Below are 14,663 nucleotides of genomic sequence, written 5' to 3'. Positions count from 1 at the left end.
ACTTTGTCGTAATGCCCAATTAAATCTCACTGTACTCATCATAATATGTATGTGCATGGTCATGCCCTCTTTATTTGTCAATTGCCCAACTGTAATTTGTTCACCCAACATGCTGTTTATCTTATGGGAGAGACACCTCTAGTGAACTGTGGACCCCGGTCCAATTCTCTATACTGAAATACAATCTACTGCAATATTGTTCTACTGTTTTCTGCAAACAATCATCTTCCACACAATACGGTTAATCCTTTGTTACAGCAAGCCGGTGAGATTGACAACCTCACTGTTTCGTTGGGGCAAAGTACTTTGGTTGTGTTGTGCAGGTTCCACGTTGGCGCCGGAATCTCTGGTGTTGCGCCGCACTACATCCCGCCGCCATCAACCTTCAACGTGCTTCTTGACTCCTACTGGTTCGATTAAACCTTGGTTTCTTACTGAGAGAAACTTGCCGCTGTGCGCATCACACCTTCCTCTTGGGGTTCCCAACGGACGTGTCAACCACACGCATCAGTAGGCTGAAGGGGATGGTAGGGATTGGATGAGATTGGTCATGTAATAGTATAAGATTGTTAGGGCATAGTGCCTAGTGTCCGTAATTGGTACTTTGATGATATTGTTGCAACTTGTTATGCTTAATGCTTGTCACTAGGGCCCGAATGCCATGATCTCAGATCTGAACATGTTATTATTTCATCATGATATTCATTGTTTATGGTCTTACCTGCAAGTTGTATACACATGTCGCTGTCCGGAACCGATGGCCCCGAAGTGACAGAAATCGGGACAACCGGAGGGGATGGTAGTGATGTGAGGATCACATGTGTTCACGGAGTGTTAATGCTTTTCTCCGGTACTCTATTAAAAGGAGTACCTTAATATCCAGTAGATTCCCTTGAGGCCCGGCTGCCACCGGCTGGTAGGACAAAAGATGTTGTGCAAGTTTCTCATTGCGAGCACGTATGACTATAATTGGAACACATGTCTATTGATTGCTTTGTACTTAGACATCGTTTTATTATTATCTGCAAATGCCCTGCTTGATTGTTACATGAGTTTCTCTCATCCATGCAACGCCCGTTATCCGTCCCCGTGCCTACAGTATTTTAATCCTGCTGTTTACTATAATCACTACTGCTGTCTCTGTTACTCTGCTGCTGTTATTTCACTACTGCTACTGCTATAAAACTGTTACTACTGATAAACTCTTGCGAGCAAGTCTGTTTCCAGGTGCAGCTGAATTGACAACTCCGTTGTTAAGGCTTTCAAGTATTCTTTGTCTCCCCTTGTGTCAAATCAATAAATTGGGTTTTACTACCCACGAAGACTGCTGCGATCCCCTATACTTGTGGGTTATCAATCCCCAAGCTTAGATGCTTGAGTCTTCTTGAAATATGCAGGGATGAACCACGGGGGCATCCCCAAGCTTAGACTTTTCACTCTTCTTGATCATAGTATATCATCCTGCTCTCTTGACCCTTGAAAACTTCCTCCACACCAAACTCGAAACAAACTCATTAGAGGGTTAGTGCATAATCAAAAATTCACATGTTCAGAGAGGACACGATCATTCTTAACACTTCTGGACATTGCCCAAAGCTACTGAAAGTTAATGGAACAAAGGAATCCATTCAACACAGCAAAACAGGCAATGCGAAATAAAAGGCAGAATCTGTCAAAACAGAACAGTCCGTATAGACGAATTTTTCTGGGGAACTTAACTTGCTCAGATGAAAAAGCTCAAACTGAATGAAAGTTGCGTACATATCTGAGGATCACGCATGTAAATTGACATATTTTTCTGAGTTACCTACAGACGGGGCTGCTCAATTTCGTGACAGTAAGAAATCTGTTTCTGCGCAGTAATCCAAATCTAGTATCAACCTTACTATCAAAGACTTTATTTGGCACAACAATGCAATAAAATAAAGATAAGGAGAGGTTGCTACAGTAGTAACAACTTCCAAGACACAACAAAACAATAGCAAAATAAAAACATGGGTTATCTCCCAAGAAGTGCTTTCTTTATAGCCATTAAGATGGGCTCAGTAATTTTAATGATGCTCACGCAAGAAATAAGAGTTGAAGTAAAAGAGAGCATCAAGAAGCAAATTCAAAACACATTTAAGCCTAACCCACTTCCCATGAAAAGAAATCTTGTAAATAAACAAGTCATGTAAGCATAATGCAACAAGCATAGAAAGGCAACACAAGCGCAACTTAATATTATTAAGATGCATATAACCATGTTTCCCTCTCTCATAATAACTTTCAGTAGCATCATGAACAAACTCAACAATATAACTATCACATGAAACATTCTTATCATGAGCTACATGCATAAAATTATTACTCTCCACATAAGCATAATCAATTTTATTAGTAATAGTGGGAGTAAAACTACCATAACCATCATTGTAATCATCTTGCAGGCATGGTACAATCATAATAACCTTTATCCTCCATAGTAGGTGGCACCAAAATACCACTATCATTATAATCATCATAAATAGGAGGTAAAGTATCATCAAAGAAAATTTTCTCCTCAAAACTTCGGGGACTAAAAATATCATGCTCATCAAAACCAGCTTCCCCAAGCTTAGAATTTTCCATAGCATTAGCAACAATGGTGTTCAAAGCATTCATACTAATAACATTCCCATTAGCATGCATATAAACTTCCATGGGTTTTTTAATTCTCTCTTCAAACACATCATGTCCTAATTCAAGATAAAGTTCATAAAGATCTCTCATTTTGTTGTTGTTTTCCATTAAGCCTAACTAGTGAAAACAAGAAACAAAAAGATATAATTGCAGGATCTAAAGGAAATAGCTTCGAGCACTCACACACCGGCAACAGTGCTAGGAAATAGCTTAGTAGTCGGAGGATGTGAATACCTTTTACCTTACCTCCCCGGCAACGGCGCCAGAAAATAGCTTGATGTCTACGCACGCTTCTATTCCTGTAGACAGTGTTGGGCCTCCAAGAGCAGAGGTTTGTAGAACAGCAGCAAGTTTCCCTTAAGTGAATCACCCAAGGTTTATCGAACTCAGGGAGGTAGAGGTCAGAGATATCCCTCTCAAGCAACCCTGCAATTACGATACAAGAAGTCTCTTGTGTCCCCAACACACCTAATACACTTGTCAGATGTACAGGTGCACTAGTTCGGCGAAGAGATAGTAAAACACAGGTGGTATAGATGGTGGTAATATTGCAGGAAGTAAAGATGCAGTAAAACAGTAAACAAGCGATGTTTGCAGTATTTGGAAACAAGGCCTAGGGATCATACTTTCACTAGTGGACACTCTCAACATTGATCACATAATAAATAAATAACTTTTCCTCACTTGTGCTACATACACTCTCTTGTTGGATAACAAACACCATTCATTGTGTAGGGCTACAAGAGCTCCCTCAAGCCGGAGTTAACAAGCTCCACAACATTCGGAGTTCATATTTAAGTAACCTCTAGAGCATAATAGACCGTTGCAATTTAGACCGAGTACTAACATAGCATACACACTGTCACCTTTAAGCTATGAAAAGGGGGAATAGATCACATCAATACTATCATAGTAATAGTTAACTCCATAATCTACAAGAGATTACAATCATAACCTACGCCAAGTACTACATGATGCACACACCGTCACCTTTACATCATGAAGGAGGAATAGACTACTTTAATAACATCACTAGAGTAGCACATAGATTAATAGTGATACAAAGCTCATCATATGGATCTCAATCGTGCAAGGTAGTTCATGAGATCATTGTATTGAGGTACATGAGAGAGAGAGAGATTAACCACATAGCTACCGGTAGAGCCCTTAGCCTCGATGGAGAACTACTCCCTCCTCATCATAGGAGACAGCAGTCGCGATGAAGATGGCGGTGATGTTGATGGACATGCCTTCCGGGGGCACTTCCCCGTCCCGGCGGCGTGCCGGAACAGAGACTTCTGTCCCCGAACTTGGCTTCGCGATGGCGGCGGCTGCGTAACTTTTCTCGTCCTGTGGCTTATTCTCCTAGTGTTTTCGCGACGGAGGCTTTAAGTAGGTGGAAGGGCAGCCTCGGAGGAGTCCTGTTGGGGCCACACCATAGGGGGGCGCGCCCCCCCTTGGCCGCGCCGCCTTGTGGGGTCGGGCCCCCCTGGCTCCCCTCTGGCCCCTCTTCGGTGCTCTGGAAGTTTCCGGGAAAAATAAGATACTGGGCGTTGATTTCGTCCAATTCAGAGAATATTTCCTTTGTAGGATTTCTGAAACCAAAAACAGCAGAAAACAGGAACTGGCACTTCGGCATCTTGTTAATAGGTTAGTTCCGGAAAATGCATCAAAACGATATAAAGTATGAATAAAACATGTAGGTAATGTCATAAAACTAGCATGGAACATAAGAAATTATAGATACGTTGGAGACGTATCACTCGTTTAGCTCGGTAAAAATGGAGTTGGCCCAAGTCCACCAAAATGGACAAGTATATTTGTGGTTTCTCAACTTGACAATCTTATTCTCATGATATATTGATCATTGTGGTTTATATTGTTCTGGTACCATAGTGCTAATGCTTGTTGTTCACCATTCATGCCCAAATATTCGGGAAAATGCATTGTACATTTTACATATTCTATTTGACAGTTTTAAACGAGCTACTCGTGAGTTACTCGCGAGCTTTGCGAGTCGAGCCGAGTTTCAAATCCGGACTCGATTGTTAAACGAGTCGAGTCGAGCTAACTCGATTGTTCACCGAGCTTTAGCGAGTCGAGCCGAGCTAGCTCGGCTCGGCTCGAATTCCAGCCCTAGGTGTGGCTGCACCAGGACTCCTCCGACTCCGCCTCTTCGCCTATATAAAGCCTCCGTCGCGAAAACCCTAAACGAATAAGCCACGGGACGAGAAAAGTTACGCAGCCGCCGCCATCGCGAAGCCAAGATTCGGGGGACAGAAGTCTCTGTTCCGGCACGCCGCCGGGACGGGGAAGTGCCCCCGGAAGGCATCTCCATCGACATCACCACCATCTTCATCGCCGCTGCTGTCTCCTATGATGAGGAGGGAGTAGTTCTCCCTCGAGGCTGAGGGCTCTACCGGTAGCTATGTGGTTAATCTCTCTCTCATGTACCCCAATACAATGATCCAATGAATTGCCTTGCATAATTGAGATCCATATGATGAGCTTTGTATCACTATTAATCTATGTGCTACTCTAGTGATGTTATTAAAGTAGTCTATTCCTTCTTCATGATGTAAAGGTGACGGTGTGTGCATCATGTAGTTCTTGGCGTAGGTTATGATTGTAATCTCTTGTAAATTATGGAGTTAACTATTACTATGATAGTATTGATGTGATCTATTCCCCCTTTCATAGCTTAAAGGTGACAGTGTGTATGCTATGTTAGTACTTGGTCTAAATTGCAATGATCTATTATGCTCTAGAGGTTACTTAAATATGAACTCCGAATGTTGTGGAGCTTGTTTACTCCGGCTTGAGGGAGCTCTTGTAGCCCTACACAATGAATGGTGTTTGTTATCCAACAAAGAGTGTATGTAGCACAAAGGAAGAGAAGTTATTTATTTATGTGATCATTGTTGAGAGTGTCCACTAGTGAAAGTAGGATCCCTAGGCCTTGTTTCCGAATAGAAAAGTTACACCACAGAGAATTGCCTCCCACGCCAGCAAGCTATTTTCTGGCACCGTTTCCAACAAGTTCTGCTACATGTTTACTTGCTGCCATATTTATTTTAGATTGTTATTACCACTCATATTCATCCATATCACTTGTATTTCACTATCTCTTCGCCGAACTAGTGCACCTATACATCTGACAAGTGTATTAGGTGTGTTGGGGACACAAGAGACTTCTTGTATCGTAATTGCAGGGTTGCTTGAGAGGAATATCTTTGACCTCTACCTCCCTGAGTTCGATAAACCTTGGGTGATTCACTTAAGGGAAACTTGCTGCTGTTCTACAAACCTCTGCTCTTGGAGGCCCAACACTGTCTACAGGAATAGAAGCGTGCGTAGACATCAAGGGGGTCATCCTCACTTCGCCTAAAGGCGACACCGTGAGGTACGTCCTGCAATTCCGATTCGAGCCCTGCACCAACAACATGGCCGAGTACGAGGCGCTACTCCACGGCATGCGCGTCGCAAAAGAGATGAGCGCAACACGGCTACGCTGTCTCGGCGACTCCAACCTCGTCGCCAGCCAGACATCCGGCACCTACGACGCCACCGACGCCAACATGATCGCCTACAAGCGAGCGGTCGACCAGGCCGGCGCCAGCTTCGCCGGTCACGTCGTCGAGTGGGTCGACAGACGCAAGAACGAAGAAGCGGATGCACTGGCGAGGCTTGGCTCCAAGCGACTCCCGCCACCGCCCGGCGTCTTCCTCGACATCCTCAGCCACCCGTCGGTGCGCGCGCCGCGGGAGATCGACATCGCCGAGCCACCCGCACCCGACTCCACCCTAGTCGCACTCGCCTGCGACACCGACGACTGGACAGCACCGTACCTAGGTTACCTCTAGCGCCAAGCACTGCCAACGGATGAAACGGAAGCACGCGCACTCGTACACCGTTGCAAGTCCTTCACCATGATCAACAACGAACTCTACAAACGCAGCGTCTCTGGAGTGTTCCAGCGGTGCGTCACCGCCGATGAAGGACGCAACATTCTGCGCGATATCCACGCAGGCGACTGCGGCCACCACGCAGGAGCACGTTCGATCGTGGCCAAAGCCTTCCGGCACGGCTTCTACTGGCCAACAGCCCTCGAAGACGCAGTCGACCTCGTCCGCGCATGCGCTGGATGCCAGAGGTACGCAAGTCAATCGCACATGCCGGGCTCGGCGCTGAAGACCATACCACTCACCTGGCCGTTCGCCGTTTGGGGCATGGACATGGTGGGCAAGTTCAATAAAGCCCCCGGCGGGTACACCCACCTCCTGGTCGCCGTGGACAAGTTCACCAAGTGGGTGGAGGCAAAACCCATCAAGAAGTGCGATGGTAAAACAACCACCAAATTCCTGCGCGAATTGATCTACCGCTACGGCTACCCCCACAGCATCATCACGGACAACGGCACCAACTTCGCCAAGGGAGAAATGGCTGACTTCTGTGAAGACAAGGGCATCCGACTCGACCTCGCGTCAGTCGCACACCCCGAGTCGAATGGGCAAGCAGAAAGAGCGAACCAGAGCATCCTCCATGGAATCAAACCACGGCTAGTAGTACCTCTGGAGCGCGCAGCCGGATGCTGGGCAGAAGAACTCCCTTCCATCCTGTGGGGCATTCGCACAACACCCAACAGGTCGACTGGCTTCACGCCCTTCTTCCTCGTGTACGGCGCCGAAGCTATCATGCCCACGGACATCGCCTACAATTCGCCACGAGTCGCCAACTACGTCGAAGAAGAAAACGAACGCGCTCGACAAGATGACGTCGATCTCCTCGACGAAGCACGCGACCTCGCACTCGCCAGGACCGCCATCTACTAGCAAGGTCTCCGCCGCTATCACAGTCGCCGTGTCCGCGGCCGCTCCTTCCAAGAAGGCGACCTCATCTTGCGGCTAATACAGGACAAGAAGGGCATGCACAAGCTTTCCCCTCCATGGGAAGGGCCATTCGCCGTCAGCCGCGCACTCGGCAACGACTCCTACTACCTCACCGATGTTCGCAAGGATGACAAGGGTGAGCCGCTCACCAGGGAAGTCGAGCATCCTTGGAACATCAACCTCCTTCGTCGGTTCTACACCTAGAAAAGGCATGTAAAGAATTTCCTGAATATCAAATACAAAAGCTCGCCGTGTCAAAAATCGCATTCGCCGATCGTTCCGCCGTCATTCATCACACAACCTTATCTCCCATCTCATAAGTACGAGGTCAGTCGCAAAAATGCACGACCCGAGACTGGGAGACCTTCGATTGCTGCTGCTGGCAGAAAAGATCCCAGATCAGCCAAGTAGCTCGGCTAACAAGGGCACGACAGGGAAAGCCGGTCGCAACACCAGGTCCGGACAACCCCAAATCCCTTACGCCGACAAGCGAAAACGGCGACTGGATCCTCCAGCAGGGTCGCCCGCCCGACCAGCCTTCCGGGCCCTGGCAATCGTACAGTGCTACGCCATACAGCACGCCAACACGCCCTCCTCTACCTTAGGCAGGTGACTTGAAAGGCTAAGTACTTCGACCAGGGACTCCGCAAAACGGACCCGCGGCTCGCCAAGGAACAACGCCACACCAAGAACCCCTTTGGTGCTCCCCGAGCCACGACGAGAGGCGCGCTACTCAAAAACAGCGCAAGACAAATAAATGAACCACTCCTCCACCCATGAGGCTGCTATTCGCACTAACAATGACTACGTACTGCGACTGGGGACGCCCAGCTCGACAAGGAAAACAGTCAAGTCGATAGCCTTCATCGGGGTCGCACATCGACTGGCCCCCCTGGCCATGGAGAGTCGGCTCGCAACACACAAAACATGCAAAAGCATATATATTGGCCAACAAATAACAGTGCGCAAACAGAAAAAAAACTTATGTACAACTAACACCCATGAGTCACACGCTCGCAGGGAAAAAATCTTTTTTCATGCAGGTCACACGGGCGCCCCCGTACAAATGACCAACTACTTGGAGGACCCCGGGACCTCCTCTATTACCGGCTCGACTCCATCCTCCCCATGGCGGAACTTGGGGGTGTACCGGACGACCGGATAGGTGGACAAGGCATTGGTGGCCGCAGCGTGGAACAGGCGCTCGACGGAGAAGTCCTTCGGGCCCGCCTCCTTCTCCGCATCCTCAGGAGCAGACTGGCTGACGATGTGCGTCTCCAAGTCCGCAGTCGCCAGCACTCGGTTGGCATAAGGGCGCACCGCCTCCATCAGCCGCAGCACCTCAACGACATCGAACTCGCCGGTCTCCGACGGGAATCCAGCCGTCACTTCCTCCACGTCGAAGCCCTCCGAGTAGTGGGCAAGTACCATGCTCAACGCCATGGCAACGCCCACCCGGCAAGAAGATCGACGGAGCCAGTCGACTACCGCCGGGATGTCGGAGACGGCCTTGAAGACTGACGGCGCGTCGCGAGGAATCACCTCCCGCGGACTAAGGTACTGGAGCGCCGCCAGAATCTCGCCAGCACAGGCGATGATGCGCGTGGTCGCAGCCTCCAGGCACTCCCGCGGGGTCGCTGTCTCCACGAGCTCGCACTGGCCTGAAAGTAAACAAGGCCAACATCAGCGACAGCGTCATATTAAAAAGAAAAAAGAAGGGAGCGGATTCGCCACGCTCGGGGACTGGCCCCACGAGACGGACTCGCCACGCTCGGGGACTGGCCCCACGAGACGGACTTGCCACACTCGGGGACTGCCCCCCGAGACGGACTCGCCACACACGGGGACTGGCCCCCCGAGACGGACTCGCCACGCTCGGGGACTAGCCCCGCGAGATGGACTCGCCACGCTCGGGGACTGGCCCCACGAGACGGACTCGCTATGGTCAGCGACTACCACCCCCACGAACAACTCCATAGGTTGCACCAAAAAAGAAAAACAAAGAGGAAGACTCACCAAGAAGCTGCCGCGACATCTCGCGGACAAAGGCCTCGAAGCTGCTCTTTTCGGCCTGCACCGCCAAGACAACACCCTCCGACGTCGCCTTCTCCGTGGCGAGCTCCTTAGCGTGCTGCTGCTTCAGGGACGCAATCTCCTCCCGCAGCGCCGCTGCGGCGCCCCGGGCCGTGTCCCTGTCCTCCGCCGCAGCCTCAAGCTTGCCCTTGTACTCGGCGATGACGTCTTCCAGCTCCTTACCCTTGTCCTCCAGGACCTTTGTAAGGTCTGCGACCTCCGCCTTCGCCTTCTTCTTCGCCTCCTCGGCCTGGGTCGCCCGGAATTCAGCCTCCCGATAGAAGGACTCCTTCACGAACCCCTCGCGGGCCTCGGCAAGCACCCTCTCCTGCGCCTCTGCTACATGAAACGGACGCTAATGAAATCAATTCCACACCAGGCGGGAAGACAAAGAAGTCAAATGCAAAAAAAGGGGGGAGAAGAAACTCACTGCCAATGGCGATGAGTTGGCGGTTCTTCTTCGCCGCCTCCTCCACGAGCGCCGTCAGACGCCTCACCTCCGCCTGCACGGGTAAGGGGAGCGACTGTAAGCAACAGGAAAAAGAGTAGTCCGGATCCAAATAAAAATAAGAAGACTCGACTCGCCCCTTCAGCCCAAGTCGACCCTCGGGGACTGGGGGGAGGCCGGACCACAAATAGAAGAACTTACCACATGGACTTCGCCGAGCGCCGTATGAAGCTCGGTAAAGGATAAAGACGACAGCGGAGGCTGACGCGACTCGTGCGTCCCGCCCCCCTGCACCATCGCCTCGGTCGATGGCGTCTCCTCGGGGCTGATAGGATGAGCGTGATCCCTGGCGGCTTTAGTACGGCGCTCCCTCATCTTTGCCGATAGGCCGCTCCCCTCCGCAGCGCCCTGCTCCTTCTCCGTTCCGGGCGGGGCGCCACCTGGGTTCTGAGCTGTCGCCGACTCGGCACCCACCATCTCCTCCTCCGCCGGGAGGGGAGTGACGTCCGGACCCCGCGCCGCGGTCGACTCGACGCCCGTCTTCGCCACCTCGCTGCTGCTCGCACTCGCCATGGGGCTGCTCCCGGCGACCGGCCCGGCTGAGCTGGCGGTTGCGCCCACCGCCTTGCTCGCGGCGGCGGGTTCTTCTCGCGACGAAGTCATGCTCGCGGGGTCGGCCGCCATCTTCTTCGACTCGGCGGCCTTCTTCAGCTCGGCCGCCTTCTTCGCCTCGGCGGCCCTCGTAGCCGCCACCCTGTTGAAGGAGATATGCCCTAGAGGCAATAATAAAGTGGTTATTATTTATATCTTTATGTTTATGATAAATGTTTATATATCATGCTAGAATTGTATTAACCGAAACATTAGTACATGTGTGATATGTAGACAAACAAGAAGTCCCTAGTATGCCTCTTAAACTAGCTTGTTGATTAATGGATGATTAGTTTCATAATCATGAACATTGGATGTTATTAATAACAAGGTTATGTCATTGTGTGAATGATATAATGGACACACCCAATTAAGCGTAGCATAAGATCTCGTCATTAAGTTATTTGCTATAAGCTTTCGATACATAGTTACCTAGTCCTTATGACCATGAGATCATGTAAATCACTTATACCGGAAAGGTACTTTGATTACACCAAACACCACTGCGTAAATGGGTGGCTATAAAGGTGGGATTAAGTATCCGGAAAGTATGAGTTGAGGCATATGGATCAACAGTGGGATTTGTCCATCCCGATGACGGATAGATATACTCTGGGCCCTCTCGGTGGAATGTCGTCTAATGTCTTGCAAGCATATGAATGAGTTCATAAGAGACCACATACCACGGTACGAGTAAAGAGTACTTGTCAGGAGACGAGGTTGAACAAGGTATAGAGTGATACCGAAGATCAAACCTCGGACAAGTAAAATATCGCGAGACAAAGGGAATTGGTAATATATGTGTATGGTTCATTCGATCACTAAAGTCATCGTTGAATATGTGGGAGCCATTATGGATCTCCAGATCCCGCTATTGGTTATTGGTCGGAGTGAGTACTCAACCATGTCCGCATAGTTCTCGAACCGTAGGGTGACACACTTAAAGTTGGATGTTGAAATGGTAGCACTTGAATTATGGAATGGAGTTCGAATATTTGTTCGGAGTCCCGGATGAGATCCCGGACATCACGAGGAGTTCCGGAATGGTCCGGAGAATAAGATTCATATATAGGATGTCATTTTATGTGAAATAAAATGTCGCGGAAGGTTCTATGGAAGGTTCTAGAAGGTTCTAGAAAAGTCCGGAAGAAACCACCAAGGAAGGTGGAGTCCACAAGGGACTCCACCTCCATGGCCGGCCAGCCCTAGATGGGGTGGAGTCCCAAGTGGACTCCACCATAGGGGCCGGCCACCCCCACATGGGAGGTGGGAATCCCACCTTTGGGTGGGAGTCCTAGTTGGGCTAGGTTTCCCCCTCCTATGGAAGGTTTTGGTTTCGGGTCTTATTCGAAGACTTGGACACCAACACTTGGGATCCACCTATATAATGAGGGGCCAAGGGAGGGGGCCGGCCACCCTAAGACCATAAGCTGGCCGCCCCCCATAGAGTGGCCGGCCACCCCCTCCCAAACCCTAGCCAAGCTCCTCCACTCCATATTGCCCGCATTGCTTAGCGAAGCTCCGCCGGACTTCTACACCGCCACCGACACCACGCCGTCGTGCTGTCGGATTCAAGAGGAGCTACTACTTCCGCTGCCCGCTGGAACGGGGAGGTGGACGTCGTCTTCATCAACAACCGAACGTGTGACCGAGTACGGAGGTGCTGCCCGTTCGTGGCGCCGGAACCGATCGTGATCAAGATCTTCTACGCGCTTTTGCAAGCGGCAAGTGATCGTCTACCGCAGCAACAAGAGCCTCATCTTGTAGGCTTTGGAATCTCTTCAAGGGTGAGACTCGATACCCCTCGTTGCTACCGTCTTCTAGATTGCATCTTGGCTTGGATTGCGTGTTCGCCGTAGGAAATTTTTTGTTTTCTATGCAATGTTATCCTACAGTGGTATCAGAGCCGTGTCTATGCATAGATGGTTGCACGAGTAGAACACAATGGTTTGTGGGCGTTGATGCTCTTGTTATCTTTAGTTTGAGTACTTTGCATCTTTATGGCATAGTGGGATGAAGCGGCTCGGACTAACTTTACATGACCGCGTTCATGAGACTTGTTCCTCGTTCGACATGCAACTTGTATTGCATAAGAGGCTTTGCGGGTGTCTGTCTCTCCTACTATAGTAAAGATTCAATTTACTCTTCTATTGAAAACATTAGTATCAACGTTGTGGTTCATGTTCGTAGGTAGATTAGATCTCTCTCGAAAACCCTAAACCACGTAAAATATGCAAACCAAATTAGAGACGTCTAACTTGTTTTTGCAGGGTTTGGTGATGTGATATGGCCATAATGTGATGATGAATATGTATGAGATGATCATTATTGTATTGTGGCAACCGGCAGGAGCCTTATGGTTGTCTTTAAATTTCATGTTGAGTAGTATTTCAAAGTAGTTGTAATAGTTGCTACATGGAGGACAATCATGAAGACGGCGCCATTGACCTTGACGCTACGCCGACGATGATGGAGATCATGCCCGAAGATGATGGAGATCATATCCGTGCTTTGGAGATGAAGATCAAAGGCGCAAGAACAAAAGGGCCATATCATATCACATATGAACTGCATGTGATGTTAATCCTTTTTATGCATCTTATTTTGCTTAGATCGCGACGGTAGCATTATAAGATGATCCCTCACTAAAATCTCAAGATAATAAAGTGTTCATCCTTAGTAGCACCGTTGCCAAGTCTTGTCGTTTGAAGCACCTCGTGATGATCGGGTGTGATAGATTCAATAAGTACATATAACGGGTGCAAGACAGTTTTGCACATGCGGATACTAAGGTGGCCTTGACGAGCCTAGCATGTACGGACATGGTCTCGGAACACGTGATACCGAAAGGTAGAGCATGAATCATATGGTTGATATGATGAACACTTTGAGTGTTCGCCATTGAAATCACACCTTTTCTCGTGATGATCGGGTTTAGGTGCGGTGGATTTGGTTCGTGTGATCACTAAGACAATGCGAGGGATATTGTTTTGAGTGGGAGTTCACTTAGGTTTTTAATTATGTTGAATTAAAATTTGAACTCAATTTGTCATAAACTTAGTCTAAACTATTGCAAATATATGTTGTAGAGATGGCGTCCCCAATCAATTTTAATCGGTTCCTAGAGAAAGAGAAACTTAAGAGCAACGGTAGCAACTTCACCGGGGTTCCGTCATGTGAGGATCTTCCTCTGCGGCGGAAATCTGCAATTTGTGCTTGATGCACCGCTAGGTGACCCTCTGCAGAAGATGAATCCGATGAAGTAAAAGCTGTTTACGCGACTCGGAAAACTCGGTACTCTCAAGTTCGGTGTGCCATCTGTGCGATCTGGAATCCGATCTTCAAAAACGTTTTGAGCACCATGATCCTCATGAGTTGATGAATGAGCTGAAAGCTATATTCGAGACTCATGCGGCCATGGAATGCTATGAAGCATCGAAACATTTCTTCAGCTGTATGATGGAAGAAGGCAGCTCCGTTAGTGAGCACATGCTCGCCATGACCGGGCATGCGAAGAAACTCAGTGACTTGGGAATAGTGATTCCTAACAGACTCGGGATTAATCGTGTCCTTCAATCACTGCCACCAAGTTACAAGAACTTTGTGATGAACTACAATATGCAGAACATGAACAAGGAGTTACCTGAACTTTTTGGCATGCTAAAAGCTGCTGAGATTGAGATCAAGAAAGAGCACCAAGTGTTGATGGTCAACAAGACCACCAGTTTCAAGAAACAGGGCAAGTCTAAGGGAAAATTCAAGAAGGGTGGCAAGAAAGCTGCCACGCCTCCTATGAAACCTAAGAACGGCCCTAAGCATGATGCTGAGTGCTATTAATGCAAGGAGAAGGGACACCGGAAGCGTAATTGCTCCAAGTATCCGGCTGATCTGAAGAAGCGGCCTTGTCAAGAAGAAGAAAGAAGGTATATTTGATATACATG

Source organism: Lolium perenne, chromosome 7 (assembly GCF_019359855.2).
Source record: "Lolium perenne isolate Kyuss_39 chromosome 7, Kyuss_2.0, whole genome shotgun sequence".
NCBI classification, from domain to species: Eukaryota; Viridiplantae; Streptophyta; class Magnoliopsida; order Poales; family Poaceae; genus Lolium; species Lolium perenne.
Note: the sequence above shows the minus strand (reverse complement) of the source record.